The sequence below is a fragment of the Amblyomma americanum genome, chromosome 5, assembly GCF_052857255.1.
Source record: "Amblyomma americanum isolate KBUSLIRL-KWMA chromosome 5, ASM5285725v1, whole genome shotgun sequence".
Classification (NCBI taxonomy): Eukaryota; Metazoa; Arthropoda; class Arachnida; order Ixodida; family Ixodidae; genus Amblyomma; species Amblyomma americanum.
The window spans coordinates 137,331,874-137,346,890 of record NC_135501.1 but is presented as its reverse complement, the minus strand read 5'-3'; the positions used below and the strand labels follow the sequence as shown (position 1 = coordinate 137,346,890).

Genomic DNA, 15,017 nt, shown 5'->3' with positions numbered 1-15,017 from the left:
TCTCGTTGTACACCTGAACCGCGCCGTAAGGGAAGGGATAAAGGAGAGAGTGAAATAAGAAAGAGGTGCCGTAGTGGAGGGCTCCGGAATAATTTCGACCACCTGCGGATCTTTAACGTGCACTGACATCGCAGAGCACACGGTCGCCTTAGCGTTTTGCCTCCCTCGAAACGCGGCCGGGTTCGAACCCGGGTACGCCGGCTCAGCAGAGGACACGCTAACTGCGGAGAACGAACATTTGAAACTGGGTTCAGCAAGTGCGGAGAACTTGTCCTTCGTGTGGGGGCACGGCCGGCCTTGAGCGAAGCGCGCTTGCGCGCCTCACTCGAGACCGGCCGTGGTGTGGGGTGTTCGCTCTTCCATTTCGTGCCATTTTCGGATGCGCTGTTGGCGGCGGTCGGTTGTGAGGTAGTGGTATGCGTAAAACTTTTTAATGCGCTGACATTAGAAGTGTCTGCAGAAACGGAAATAGCGATCGCCGTCACAAGTGACGTAGTGTGAACCTCGTGACGTCACGACAACCTGCCCACCAGATGGTGAGCTGTGGCAGGTGGAATTTAAATTAATGATTGGTCGCGAGAGGTTGCTCAAGTCTCGCCGGTGGCAGCACCTTCCGGGGCAGGGGCGCATCGCTTAACCACTGCGCCAGAAGCGGCATGAGGACTCCCAGCGATCCACATGAAAGTAAAGAATGGTCGCTTCCGCATATATGGCCTTTAACGCTATCGCGTCATATTCTTAAGGCGGAATCGTGACAGAATCAGCAGCAACAGAAGATGCTGACGCATTCAAACGATCCACCGGGTATCGCCTAAGAGTTGTTTTTTTTTTTCGACCTAACTTGGTACATGGCCATGGTGCTGTTAAATTTCTAGCGTGTTCTTGGCGTTCCTTTGGTTGTTTGTAATAGCGCTTACGAAAAAAAAAATCACGGTGAGGATGATGACTGAAGGGAGGGGGGGGGGGGGGTGTATTGTCGGCTACTCGTGAAAAATCTCGTAGTACTCGTGTATACCAAGCAAAATATTCGAGAAACGCCGGGCTAAGTGCTTTGTTGTGTCGGTCGGCCTTCACTATCGGGAGGCAGTGTAGCTGTTATAGCGTCCGTACCTCGCCAGCTTGTGGCAGCAACCGAACACACCGGCCCTACGGCGTTTCAATTACGTTGCGCAAACCGGCGGTTTATAACTGCTCTCGATTCTTCTTCGGATCATGCAAAATGTGGCGGACTTTCCATCTATCTTTTGGTTTTATTGACGCAACCGTGCTTTGTAGCTGCGGAAGAGTCTTTGACATGGCGAAACACGGAGCCTCTCGCAGCGAATTCGAAGCGAGCGCTGCACGCAACTGACACTGTTCCGACGGTTGACGACGTCTGCGCGGTGTTTACGAAGTGTGCTCCGTCTGCGGTTCGTGGGCTCTTTTATCTCGAAAGGCGAGATACAGAGGAGGCTTTTCGCGAGTGCCCTCCTTCAGTTGTGGCTGAATCCGTGCGTGTCTCGGCCGGATTCTGTGTGTGTATCGGAGGGAGGGATGGGGCTGCGCACTCGGCTGCTTCGTCTGGTCGGTATGTATCGCGGTGTCCACGGGCGATTGCGGAGTTCATCGCACTGCCTATGCGAAGGCATCGGCGCGTCGGGGGATGATGCCTGCTTCGGACTGCATACAGTCTGTGGCCACCCTTTTCTTTTTATGTGGCGGAACGTGTCCGGGCTCTTTTCACTGAACGGCCGCCACGGTGGCTCAGTGGTTGTGGCACTTGGCTGCTGACCCGAAAGACGCGGGTTCGATCCCGCCAGCGGTGTGCGAATTTCGATGGGGGCGAAATGCTAGCGGCCCGTCTACTGTGCGATGTCGGTAAGCGCTAAAGAACCCCAGTTGGCCGAAATTATCAGGAGCCCTCGACTACGGCGTCCCTCATAGCCTGAGTCGCTTTGGGACGTTAAACCCTCGTAAATCATAAAAAAATCGTAAATATTTCAACTGAACGTGTAATGCGTGTGATTTGTGTACAAGCTGTTATTTGTGGAGAGACTTGGGGTACTGTACCTTGTGACCATCGATTCCTGTGTAACCCCTAATCCCCTGGTTTTCGGCCTATCCTCGGATCACATCGGACGGACATCTTCACTGCTGGGCAGGAAAAACAAATACGTTCGTAGTCCTAGTTCATCATTTATTCTCACTTACGGCGGAGGTAGGTACCACGGTGGCCATCTTGGACAAGGGAGTAGTAGTTCAACCACCATAAGCGGCCCGGCCCCAGTTGTCCGTGGAGTAAAAAAAAAAAAAACGCGCCCCGATGATGTCGGGGATCCCCTCTTAGCGTCACTTTCGGGATCTTCTATACTGCGCAGCAGACGATAGGAAAGGGTTGAAATCGAAAAACTGCACAGGCGCCGCCGCGGTGGCTCAGTGGTTCGAGCACTCGGCTACTAATCCGGAGGACCGGGCTCGAACCCGGACCGCGGCTGCCGCGTTTCGATGGAGGCGAAACGCAAAGGCGCCCGCGTGCTGTGCGATGGCAGTACACGTTAAAGATCCCCAGGTGGTCGAAAATATTAGCCGGAGACCTCCAATACGGCACCTCTTTCTTCTTTCGCTGCCTCCTTTATCCCTTCCCTTACGGCGCGGTTCAGGTGTCCAACGATATGTGGCACAGATACTGCGTCATTTTCTTTCACCAACAGCCAATTAATTTAGTCATACGATGTGATGCCGTAGAATGATTGCCTTCACGCTTCGTCTCTGAATTGTATTTCGCCGTCGCTATTACGTTCCAGCATTGGGCTTCTCGTGGGTGAAGGCACCTGGAGGTTGGAAGTGAGTGTATGGGTGGTGGGTAGGGCCTTCTGTAGGGTGTAGGCTGTTTTTTTTTAGAGCTCTTTAATATTACCTGTTGCGAAACTTTCCTCGCGGTCCATATATAGCTTTGAGTTATTCTATGGTGGCTGGACGGTTCCGGGCGATGAAGGCATACGTGAAGGACAAATGCAAATGTTGGTGGGTGCAGTTCTTCTGGAGGGTGTAGGTGGTGGGTGGATATGGGTGCAGGGCAGGGTAGTGGGCGGAGGTGGCGTCACGCAACTCCAGACGGACAGATTTCCCGAATATTGCAGTAGTAATAATGTCTGTCTGTATGTTGCTGCCAGGAAGAAAGAAAAGGAAAGTGCACAGGCCTGCCCACTGGCTCAGGCCGAGCCACAATCGCTACCACGTGCAGATAGTAGGAGAGTTGAAAGATGGGATAGAAAGACAGGATAGTAAAGACGCGCTAAAGACAAGGCCGATCCCGGAGGCAGTGCAATACCGGGCCAACCGGTGGCGGGAGTGAAGCATTCTTCAAACTCTCCGCCACATTTCCAAAAATAAGTCCAATTGGGACCCGTATCAGATATTCTACGGGGTCTCCAATCCCATGTTATAGTAGTAATACTGACTCATTAAAAGAATCTCTATATTGCGGTGGGTCTGCTTTATCCTGCTTTACTTACCGCCAACTGGCAGTCATATGCCATGCGCGAAATGTATGAAAGCCTTATAGTAGGATGTACTGCAATCTAATCGGGTGCCCGACTCCACCGCGGTTTCCCTCGTGGTCGACAATTCAGCTTTGGGTCGTAACTGTGTGTTAACAAGGTTGAAAGGGTGATACATTTACTGCTGAAATGGTGGTATCGTTGCGTAAGTTACGACATGTGGATGTACCGAAGCCGTGACGACGCCCATTATAGGAGCGAAGAGCGAACAAGTATAAGCGTCAGACGGCCGAGCGATTGCTCTTCTCGATTCGGCACATTATGTCCCGCACTTGCATTTCGCTCATCATCGTCGTCACTTGAGCAGTTGATCCGAGCGCCGCAGGCAGCGGAATCTTTTTACTTCTGACCTTATCCACCCACCCCCTCAGATTCTAGCGAGAAGCTTGTCATCTTGTGCAACGAAACTGTTCCGCGCTTGTGGTGTCCGTGGCGAGCCTTCGCACCTATGTTCGCCGGGAAAGGTGCGGCCATGCCTTTTTTCCCGTGTGTGTTCTGTGCATGGCTTCAATTCCGCGGTCCGAGCCACGTGCACTATCGGCGTCCGTAAATGAGCCGTTTCACGTGCTGCGACTATAGCGAATGAAAATCGGCCCAGTCGCTGATGTCCGTTAAGTGCTTCCACATATAGCCCACACTCCGCGAGTTCGGTTTGCGCTCGATGGTTGGGTGCTTTCACATGTAGCGGATACTCCGGAAGTTCTGTCGGAGAAACAAGCAGGTTTGCTGTCCACTCCTAGCTGGCGACAGATGTGCGACAGACTGGCTAATGGCAAAAAAAAAAAACATGCACAAACTGGCGGTAGGGTGAGCCCGTCCTTGCCAGTCGCGTCGCAAGGTCGCAACAGCGCCTACGGTGTAGCATATTCAGCATACGCGAAAGAACTTGCACCGTCGACGTGCATGGGGCCCTGCTTGTGAATTTCATTGTTTATCTCCTGACGATATTCACAGAGTGAAGGGTAGGTGTAGCACGAAAAACTCCGCAAATGACGCTGACACGGCAGCAGCATTTGTTTCCAAAAATATGGGACCTGTTGATATTGCCCACGTTCCTTACCAATACTACGGGTTCGATCCCGGCCGCGGCGGTCGCATTTTGATGGAGGCGAAACTCTATACAGGCCTGTGTACTGTGCGGTATCAGTGCACGGTAAAGAACCCCAGGAGGTCGAAATTTCTGGAGCTCTCCACTACGGCGTCCCTCATAGCCTGAGTCGCTTTGGGACGCTAAACTCCTAGACCAATCAGCCAAGATTACGGATGCCGCACTGAGCACAGTGTACAAAACGGATTACATGTTATTAAACTTAGCGTGAGTGACTCGAAGGAAGAACTTAAAAACCGCTTTGTTGAAGTAGCTTTACATATACCGTTGCGTGAAACCCCAAATAAACAAGAGAAAAGGAACAAGCGAATGCAACAGGGCAGCAACGCACATTACACTTGCCTCGCTTATGCAGGTGGGATCAGGGTTTTCTGTCTCTAGTCGCCTTTATGTCAAAACAGCTTTATCTGGTTGCGATAAATTTAAGTGTATTTGTAGCGACACACTGCTCGCTCCTTCATTGAAGGAACGAACTGTGAAAGCAGCGAACGGATAATAAACACAGTTTCGGATTGGAAAGGAAGTGGCGACGGCTGAGAGCCAGGCCTCCTTTGATCACGTAGTCCTCATGTGCTGATCGCAGCGATGGAAGTGTCGCTTTACCGTCGCGGAAGCCAGAACAGGGCATTTTTTTTGTGACTGCTGTGTGTGGTTGGTTAACGTTAGTGTCCCCACGTCCCATGCGAAAACTTTTTACCTAAGGCGATGAAAGTCGGTGAGCAGAAGGCACTACAATCTATAGTATAGACAAAGCTTGGCAGGTTAGTGGAGTCCTTCGCTCTGCCCCCGGCGTTTCTCTAAAGTAGGGAACGTGTACAATTACAGCGCGCAATCCACCGATTCCGTTGCCTCGCTGGATTCCTGGCTTCTGCATTTCGTTAATCCTCTCTGGTGACCGATTGTAACACGTACTCAATAGCCAGGCAACTATTCTCTGAACATTTTTATTTCAGATTTACTGCACAGCACGTGTTACACAGTACAGCAGCAGGCCCGAGAGTCGAAACAGCAGATAGGACCTCCTATAGTTATATGAACAGAGTATAATATATATACCAGCGCATGCGGAACTATCTGAGGTAAGAAAAAAAAAGAAAGAGAAAAAGACGAACAAATCTAGAGTAAATGAATGTGGTACAGAATCTGCGAGGACAAAAACGTATTGAATATGTAAGGATTCAAACACGTAGTGTTTGACATCTTTTTTTCTAACTTGAGCCGGATTCGAATCCGGGTACTCCGTCTGCTGATCCGAAGTACCCGGGTTCGAACCCGGCCGCGGCGGCCGCGAAAAGGCGCCCTTGTGCTGTGCGATGTCAGTGCACGTTAAAGATCCCCTGGTGATCGAAATTATTGCGGTGACCTCCATTACGGCACCTCTTCCTTTCTTTCTTTTTTCACTCTCGCCTTTATCCCTTCCCTTAGGGCGCGGTTCGGGTGTGCACCGAGATAAGCGAGACGTACAGTTACTGCGCCATTTTTCTTTCCTCAAAACCATTTTTTTTTTTCAATTACATTTGCGATTTCAGTGAAGGGTGCAGATTATTTCAAGTGGAAATAAATATACTATAAAAAGATACTGACCTTTTTTCCGGTTAAAACCGAATTTAAGAAAAAATGTATTCGTCACACTTTTGTCGTTTTTCGTTCGGTTCAAACCAAAAACTCCGACTTCTATAGCTATAATGAACCACAGCTACAAGTCGTGGCGTGACGCTCGAGCCTTCCACCGTTCTTCACGTGGCGTTCGGCTTTTAACTTTCCGGCGCTTCCGCGGTGTGCATCTGGGTCGTTGCTTGGTATCTGAGGCTGCATAACAAAATAGGGGGCGTTAGGTGAGCATTTCTTTTATCCTCCCATTGCCTTGTTGGAATGCGTCGCTGATAACCAGTGCACGCTCCTTCCTTGGCGTTAGCGTGCCGGCGGAAATTGGTATGAGCACCACACCTGCGACAAAGCGAACGGCGAATGCACGTGCAAGCAATGTCGAAGGAAACGCTGCAGTACAGTTTGTGCTTGGGCTAGGTGCTTGGGCTAGGGCTAGGGCTGCAGTGTAGAGCAAACGGGGCATCCAGAGCATAACGACAAGCGTACGTACATTTTCTTTCTCAGTGGTTATCCGTGGTGCGTTCGAAACGTTCCTCTTAAATTTTGGTGCGCGGGTGTAAAAATCTGGTTCTTCGGAGCACCCGTCGCGGTGGCTCAGTGGTCGCGATGTTCGGCGGCTGAAAGCTCGGTGTCACGGGATCGAATCCTGATCACGGCTGCCGCGTTTCGATGCAGGCGGGACGCGAAAGACGCCCGTGGGCTGCGCGATGTCAGCGCATGTTGTGAACCACAAGGGGCTTGAAGTTATTCTCTGAGCCCTTCACTCTACGGCGATTCTGTATTCCTTCTTTCACTCCCTGTTCCATCTATTTCCGCTTGGGGCGTTAATATTAATACGTTATCATTATAGTCGGATACAACTTAAGAACGAAGGGGCCTCTCCCCGTCAAAGGACCCCCTTCCAGCCAGTGGCGTCGGCCGATTCTCTAGAGCCTGCTAGTGTGACAAAAGCAGGGGGTGGTAGATGAAAAGGGAATTATCCCTTCCTTCCCTATCTGGTCTGGGATAGACCCGTCTCTCCATTGTGGCGCACCGCTACTTGCTTTGTCACGCTAGCAGGACCATGAGAACCGGCCGACGCCACTGGCTGGAAAGGGGTCCTTTGACGGGGAAAAGCAGCTGCGGTCTTGAGTTGTACTCGACTACAGAATGGTCACCGCCGTCACGCGTAGCGCTGGAGTGCGTTGACCTCGGATATAACCAACCTAAGTATGCCACCTAGGACATGTTGTCCGGATCTCGGGTATAACGTACTTAAGCATACTGCCACCGCCAGATGCTGACACATTCAAACGACCCACTGATGATCTCCCAAGAGGGTTTTGATAATGACGTCGGCTCCCGTTCTGAAGGCGCCTTTTTTCCGAGGAGTTTTAAAATTTAAGGCATATTAATTTTACCAAGGCCTCGTGGCATTCTTCTGCTCATCTCTAAGCTTCTGTGTGTGACTCTGGGGAGCACTTGTCGATTGGCGGGACACAGTCTTCTCTTGGGGGATACTGCCATTATTCGCTCGTTCGTGACAACCGGATCACAGGTATGATTGGCTTTGCTGCTGTCCTTATAAGAACACACTGAAACGTATTACGAAAGCTCATAACATTAGGCTAAGTTAGCGCTTTTTTCTTTCTGGGAAAAAAAAAGCTGACAGGCCGCACTAAAAAACTCTATTTCACCGTTTCTTGCACTTCATCAAACTCCTCGCTTCGCGTCACTGCTGGAATAACAATCTGTCTACGTGTTTTCATTCGAACGGCTGGCAGAGCGGTGGCTCGGTGTTTCCTAATCGATGCCTCAGGGGGTTCCGTGAACCCGGCTGCGTTTCGATGGAGGTAAAACCCCAAGGTGCCCGTGTGCTGTGCCATGTCAGTGCACGTTGAAGATCCCCGGGTGGTCGAAATTATTCCGGAGCCCTCCACCACGGCACCCTTTCCTTTCTTCTTTCCTTCCTTTATCCCTTCCATTATAGCGCGGTTCGGATGTCCACCGAGATATGTGAGACAGTTACTGCGTCATTTCTTTTTTCCTCAAAAAAAAAAGGGGGGGGGGGGGATTGTCGTTACCAACGAAAAATCAACGAAAGAACCTTGGATGGCGCACAGATGTGTTCATACTGAAATGCTTGTATGTGTGCATTCGATACGAGGCCGAACGCCTCGCTTATTGGTGTCGGAAGCCTGTTTACTTTTGACTGCATTTGTACGGTTAGCGTCAAAGTTGTGATAGAGAGAGGGGGAGGGGGCGGCGCACTAGGTGCGCTGCCAACATAGCAGCAGCTTACATTCTACGCTTGCGCGGTAAGGCCACATGCTTATCAGAAACGGTCACCACTTGGCAAAATTAGCTCGCTCACAAGTTTGGTGCCGACTTTATAATTGCAACTCGCTTCATTACATATTCGCCGTTGCGCGTTCTCTCTTGCGTGCGAAAAACAGCGCTTTCGCGTTTATTTATATTCTTGCCTGCATCATGCTGACGCCGGTGACAACTTCACGGTATCGCGTGAACAAATACAAATAAATTGGCGGTGGTTTAGCTCTGGTTAAACCTGGAGTGACGCGATAGCTACAGCTGGCCGAGTGGAACTTGGTCACATGACCAACCACGGGATCAGCCAGCCACGACGCCGCGCCGCCGGTAGCTGCTCCGCACCACGTGACAGCGTGGCGGCGCCGCCACGCCGAAGGCTCGAAATTCTACCGTTGTGTAGCTATCGCTACAAAAACGCTGCTGTGTAGCACCACCGGGACGACTGGAATTGAGCGTGCTGGTGGCATATGCCGAACCCGTCGACTTCATTACGTTTACCGCCAGTGTATATAGGCATGCTCTGCGGGCGGGATTATACGTCACGCTTTCCTTCCAGTCACCCCATAACTGTAGTGTATGTATACACTCTAAGCAGAGAGGCGTATAAAATGGTCCTACCTGCCCTCTGGTGCAAATCCTTTTATAGAAGGGTGTACGCTATAGAGGACAGCTTACTCCCCTTTTATACTCCCATATAGGTGCATTTGTGTTTAGAGTGTATGTGCGCATAATGCTGTGGGCGTTCCGCTGTATGGCCAGCTCGAACTGCGTTGGCTTTCGAAATCCTCCTCGCGCAACCGCGTCTTACGCAAGGCCATCTCGGCGCGTTTCTCATTAAAAATAGAGGCGCCCTCACGAGGTTTTGAGCGGGGGGATCCCCTTTTTCTGGTGCCCGCTTTTCTCGGAATGCGTGTACCGCTCGCCGTTGACGCAACCGTCTCGGTGCGCACCTCCCTCCCACCTCTTGCCGTCGACAGTTATTGCCGTTATTGCCTGCTCCTTTCTCCTTGTTCACCCTTTTTTTCTTTCCTTCTTCCACTCTTCGTCTCATCCTTCCTATCCTTTCAGTGCCGTCTTTCGTTCACTTCGATGAACGACGTGCAAAGAGCCCGTCCTATGCTCGTGTGCCCTGCAGTGGCGCGTATTCGGGTATGTAGTATATAAAATATTCGCCTGAGCTCCATCACCGCCGCCGTCGCGGTGTCGCAACGCTTCTCCCCAAGTGGAAAAAAAAGAAGAGAAATTGCGACGGGGTTGACATCGCATCGATCACGTGCTGACGCTTCGCTGTTTCCAGCGGTTTGTGCACGAGTGCCTCCGGTTGAGGCTGGCCGCACTCGGCTGGGCCGATCAAGGGCGAGAGAGAGAGGCGTCATATTTAATCTAGGGTTCACTGTATCCGGGGTCAAAGGCTGGCTTTTCGTGCAGCTCGTAGTAGTAGTAATAGTAGTTGTCGTTGTTTTGTGGGTGAAATAAGGAAGGGGAATGGCTGCGGACTGAACGGTGATCGCCGTAACTATCCCCACACCAAACGAGTAGGAAACAAGACAGAGGCAGGGTGGTACGATATCAATCGCGTAAAAGATGCATTACGTAAGGAGTCGATGGAGGGAGTGTCGTAATTGGAGCAACACGGATAGTAGCAGCTGAAAGAGACGACGCGACTGGTCTTTGTTTCGAAACTCTTCGTGGGCTTCATTGTGCAGTGAACCTTCTCGTAACTAATCAATCTGTGGCGGCGAAAAGGCGCTTAGGTATAAGCGATATTTCGCTAATGTCGGAGAGAGTGGTTAAACAACTGTATCGGTGCGCTGAACGCGTTGCATCATACGGGCAAGCACGCGATGCAGGAGCAGTGAATCGGGCTGATCGTTCTCGTCACAGCGAAGCGGCAGCAACTTTTATTTGAGTGAGACTCCTATTTTCAGCTCTCTCATGGTGAAGGGGTCAACACCACAGCTTTTCAGACTTTCCACGCGAGCCATTCGGAGTGCTGGTCGGCGCCCACAGACGTCGAAATCGCCGGGCTTCTGAACTCTATACTGCTGCCTGGCGAAGCATGCCGCAGTTCGTCTTATTTTATATACTTGCCGCGAATTCGTAAGTCATCCCTAATTCGAGCAGCCAGTTGTGGACGGTCAACTTGATCCTCGAGCAGCGCATGCCGATGAATCTGCGGCTTCCCGCGAAACGTGCGTCGCCTCGTAAGGCCCATTGCTGTAGCTGCTAGCTGTAGCCTGCCGTGAAGAATTGATAGTTTCTTGTCCGGAGTCTCAGTGTACCTCTGCGCCCACAAAGAGCGCGGCGCTCCGGAAGACATTCGCCACACGGGACATCGAGTGCTGTTTTCCTTGCAGTGAGACCTTCGCCTCGTCTCTCTGCCCGCGCAGCGGACGCTTCATTGGGACAGGTTCTGTATCCGCTGGCGCGCTTTTCGTTTCCCGGGCTGCACCGGTGCTCGCTGGCTTGCTGGGCACTACGTGCAATGGTGGTAGAGGTTTCATCCTAACGGAGACGTATACACGCGTATGACGAAGGAATTCATGCTTGGGGCTGTTGCAGCGGTTCAGTACCCTTTGCAGAACCCGTTGCAGTGGTTCAGCGTGTATGGCGTTCGGTTTACCCGCATTTCGATTTTAGATGCCGTGCGCGAACTTCTGTGCCACATAAAGGAAACATCGGACTAATCCGGAGCCCTTCCACTGCTACCCCTAGGGAGGACCCGTCCTGCGGTGGGTCACGGTGCGGTTTTCTAACATGAGAGATCGTCGTTGCATTCTCTTGTTCGATATTTCGTGCCACTCTGCCTCGCCTAATGGGGGTCTTAGGCGCAGTGATGTCAGCGTCACCCTTGCGTAGAGCCCTCGAGCGGGGCACTTCCCTGCAAACCAATCCAGATCTTGTCGTCCAGATCTCTATGGTCCAGAGGCAACACTTGCGAGGCAGTAGTAGTGTCAGATTGACCCCGCAAACAACTTAGACACCAGCACTTTTCCCAGCAGTCAGGGTCTGCTCTCTAATTTCAGCTTTTGCTGCCAGGCACTCAGTGCTCGAGCGCTCTACACAAGGCTGACGCGCACTGTGCACTGTCCCCCGCTGCGGAATCTGCGAATGACGCTGGCCGCATGCCCTTTCCCGCGAAAAGGCCTCCCTGTTTTCGATGACTGGGCCCGAGCCCTGTTCGTGGACGCATCAGCGTGCCCGGTAGCTGGCGCTGTTTTGTCTGCGCGCCTCGTGTAGTATACCTGTCCGCTTGAGCGGCCGCCCTCCTTGGCTGCGCGGCGGCGATGAAGCGACCGTTGCTCCCTGGGTGGAGAGGGGGGGATCGTGGGCCGTCCTCTCCTCCCTGTCCAGCCTCTGCGGGGTGGCCCCGATCGCCAGCCAGCGGCGACGACGTTCCCGGGGAAGGTCACTGGCGCACCGACTGTCCCCCTCCTCCTCGGCTGCTTTGGGCGGCGGTGGGAGATCCCGTTCTCGTCGCGTGCCCACTGCTCCGTTTGTTTTGGGCCGCTGCTGCAGCGCGGCCTGAGTGTGCGCGTGCGAGCCGCGCGTTTTTAAGCAGCCGTGGCCGAAATACGCTGCGCAGCGATGTTGTGAGCGCATCTGGAACTGGGCGTTTTGTTATACGTCTTCAGTGTGGGACAAAAATGGTCTAATGCAGTCTGTAGACTTCTTATAGGACTCTGTTGTCTTCCTATAGATATTTTTATCTATTCATATTGTATGGACTGTCTTTAGACAAGACTATTATTAAAGTGTATCGCCATAAATTTATAGATTGTCCATAGACTGTCTATAGGATTTGTATTGCCTGTAGACTGTTCTCTAGGCTTTGTCTATAGAGAGTCTACAAACTTTATAGACGGAAGTCTATGGACAGCCTATAGACTGTCTAAAGAAATTTTCGTAAGGGGTGCTTCGAGGACCGAGGTGTTCGCCCACGCATCGCTCATGCTCTGGCCTCGATAACTGGCGTGTAATCCCCAAACAAGACCTCCGTGCATTTGAGGCTCTCCGCTTCTTCATCCTGTGGAGAGAGAGAAAGTAAAGTGTTTGAAGGGGAAGGCTCGCTTCTGGCGCATGCGTAGCTACTGTCGCTCGGTGGCCTTGATCTCGTGGGTCTCGGCGACCTGGTCAGCGCTGTCTGTGGCCAGCTTTGTTGCCACTGGTCCACCGAGGAGCATTTGGAGACCGCGCTACGCAGCTCATCCTGCGGACAGTGCATCTCCTAGCGGCAGTGCTCGACAGCCTCCCGAGTTTTTCCCGGAACGCTAAAATATACAAAACTTGGGGCATCCCTTTGAATCTTGGCGGTGGCAAGCGCCACCTTGCCGAGTGAATTATTTTTTTATTTCGTACTCTTTTCGCCTTCCTGTGGACTTTAAATCTTATTATGTTGATTTCCCATTCTCAGCCAGCTGGTTTCCGTGTTCTCATCGATACCGTTTCGATTTAGGCACAGGCGTCCTGGATCTTAGGAAAATTTCGCGTCATCCGATGCCTGCTGCGAGAGTTGTTTTGTATCCGCCGTTGCGGTTTCCGGCGACGCCACACCGAGCGATTTTCTGCCTTTGTGCCCCGCCTTCCGCCTCATAGTTCCTCTCGTGACGCCGAAACGTTGATTTGGGCCTTTCTGCGGCCATCGGAGCGCGAAAGACGCGCACGGAAGCAAGGTTGTTATGAAAGGTGTACTTGAGCCGCGGTGGACGAGGCACGAAAGCGTGCTTCTTAACATTCCCTGACTGCGAAAACATCTCTTTCGCCTTTACGTGCACCCCGCGAACGGGATTCGAACGCGATCTCTGCTTTTGACGTGAGCCGTACTCTCATTCCATGCTCGGACGCGTTTCAGCGGGCTACACGGACGCACAAATAAAAGATGGAGGAGCGCGAAATTTTGTATTTGCGTAATGTCTGAGTAGTGCTACGTATCCAGGAGTACTATATCCGCAGAATGGTGTGCACGGTAGTGCCTACGGTCGGCGGATCACGTGCGCTGCTTACGCCGAGGATTGCGTCTCGACGGGCTGCGCATATACCTCGGGCATCGCAGTGGGCTTGCAGCCGCCTTTGCAAAAAACCCGTTGGGAACGACGCTCAACTCCCTCGGCCACTGCAAACGGCCGGTTCTCATTTCCTCCACGCATGCGCGGAAGCTAGCGCACGCGCCGTCATTGCCGCTTTGGGGAGTGCCCGAACAGTGACGGAGCAAAGCTGCCGATGATGATGATTATTCCCGTCAGGTTGCCAGGTTTTTCCTGTAGGGTGAGGCCTCCACAACACGCCTGCCCGCTGTTTTTTTTAGTGCGAAAGCCCTACTTAACGTGGTCCCAGCCAATAATCTTGTGTGAAGCCTCGCAGTAATTCGGGTTGGTTCGGAGGAACATCGCGCCGTGATGTAGCTAATGTGAATGTGGCCTTGAGGGTGACCTTGGCCAAACCTAGTATAGCAACAACCTATGCAGAAATTGCTGCTACTGGGTGTTGAACCCGCGGTGGCACGAAGGGATCAGCTTCGCTGGCCACTGCACGAGAGCACTGTGCTATCAGCGCAGGCGATCACGCCTAGTGCTAAACTGCAACGCACTCTCGCGCTGTGCATTGCACATCGTGGTCTTGATCAACTTCCATCTGCGGCGCAAAGAGATCAGATCAGCTTAACCTGTGTCTAACATCGTCGCCAGACGTGCCGACGACCTAGAAATGAGCCATCCAGGCAGTGAAGTTTCCGGTGCTCTGCGTGTTCCCTGCGTCTTGTTCGCCAAAAAGAATGCCCATTGATGATTTCTTTTTTCCCGCTCCGTGCAGCGGCGGAGGAGGGGGGATGAGTGGCTGTCGCTACCGGACGGGATCGGGGCAGGGTAGGATTTCGAGAATGCGGGAAAGGTCAACCCCCTCCGGAATCCCATTGTTCACGTTCTCGCGGCCGACGAGCCACCATAATCCGCGTCGCGCTACGGCTGTCCCATGTTTGCGGCGGCGGTGCTGAAAGCGTAGGGTGCCTCTGCTCTGGCGGCGCTCGTTGATGGCCGAAGGCGCGTTCAACAGCAGGACATTGCCCCCGCTAGGTGCGGACATGGAGAATGACCGCTGATTAGCACCAGTCGGCCTCAGCTCACAGGCAGGGAGGGGACACGCCAGAGACGTGCTTTGTACGAGAGTTTGTGTCCCTCTGCTGTGCATGTGAGTGAGGCCACTGAATAGATGGGCCTCGGGGATGGCCTTTCCTCGAAACTGGGTTTACCGGAGGTTGAAACTACCCGCACCCGTGGGAAAGCGAGAGTTCTCAAAGCTCGCGGGAGGGGAGGGAAATACTCTGAAATCTCGGTAGTGGAGAGCGTACATACTTGTGCAGTGTTGGTCGAGATGACTTTTCTTTCCCCAGCCGTTGATTGGCTGTGTTTTCCGTTCCCCAAACGTTGGTTGGTTATGTTTTCCTTTCCCCAATGATT

At 52.4% G+C, this 15,017-nt stretch overlaps 1 protein-coding gene across 8 annotated transcripts in view; it reads left to right on the top strand.

Annotated features, from left to right (window-relative positions):
- Positions 1 to 15,017, top strand: part of LOC144132753 (uncharacterized) — a 344,373-nt gene that overhangs the window by 296,689 nt on the left and 32,667 nt on the right. The window contains exon 1 of one of the 8 annotated variants that reach the window (XM_077665391.1): positions 1,508 to 1,567. The exons of the other annotated variants lie outside the window; for them this stretch is intronic. The gene's annotated coding sequence lies outside the window, so the exon portion shown is untranslated. Of the gene's footprint in view, positions 1 to 1,507; positions 1,568 to 15,017 lie in introns of those variants that run through there. 8 annotated transcript variants of the gene reach the window in all.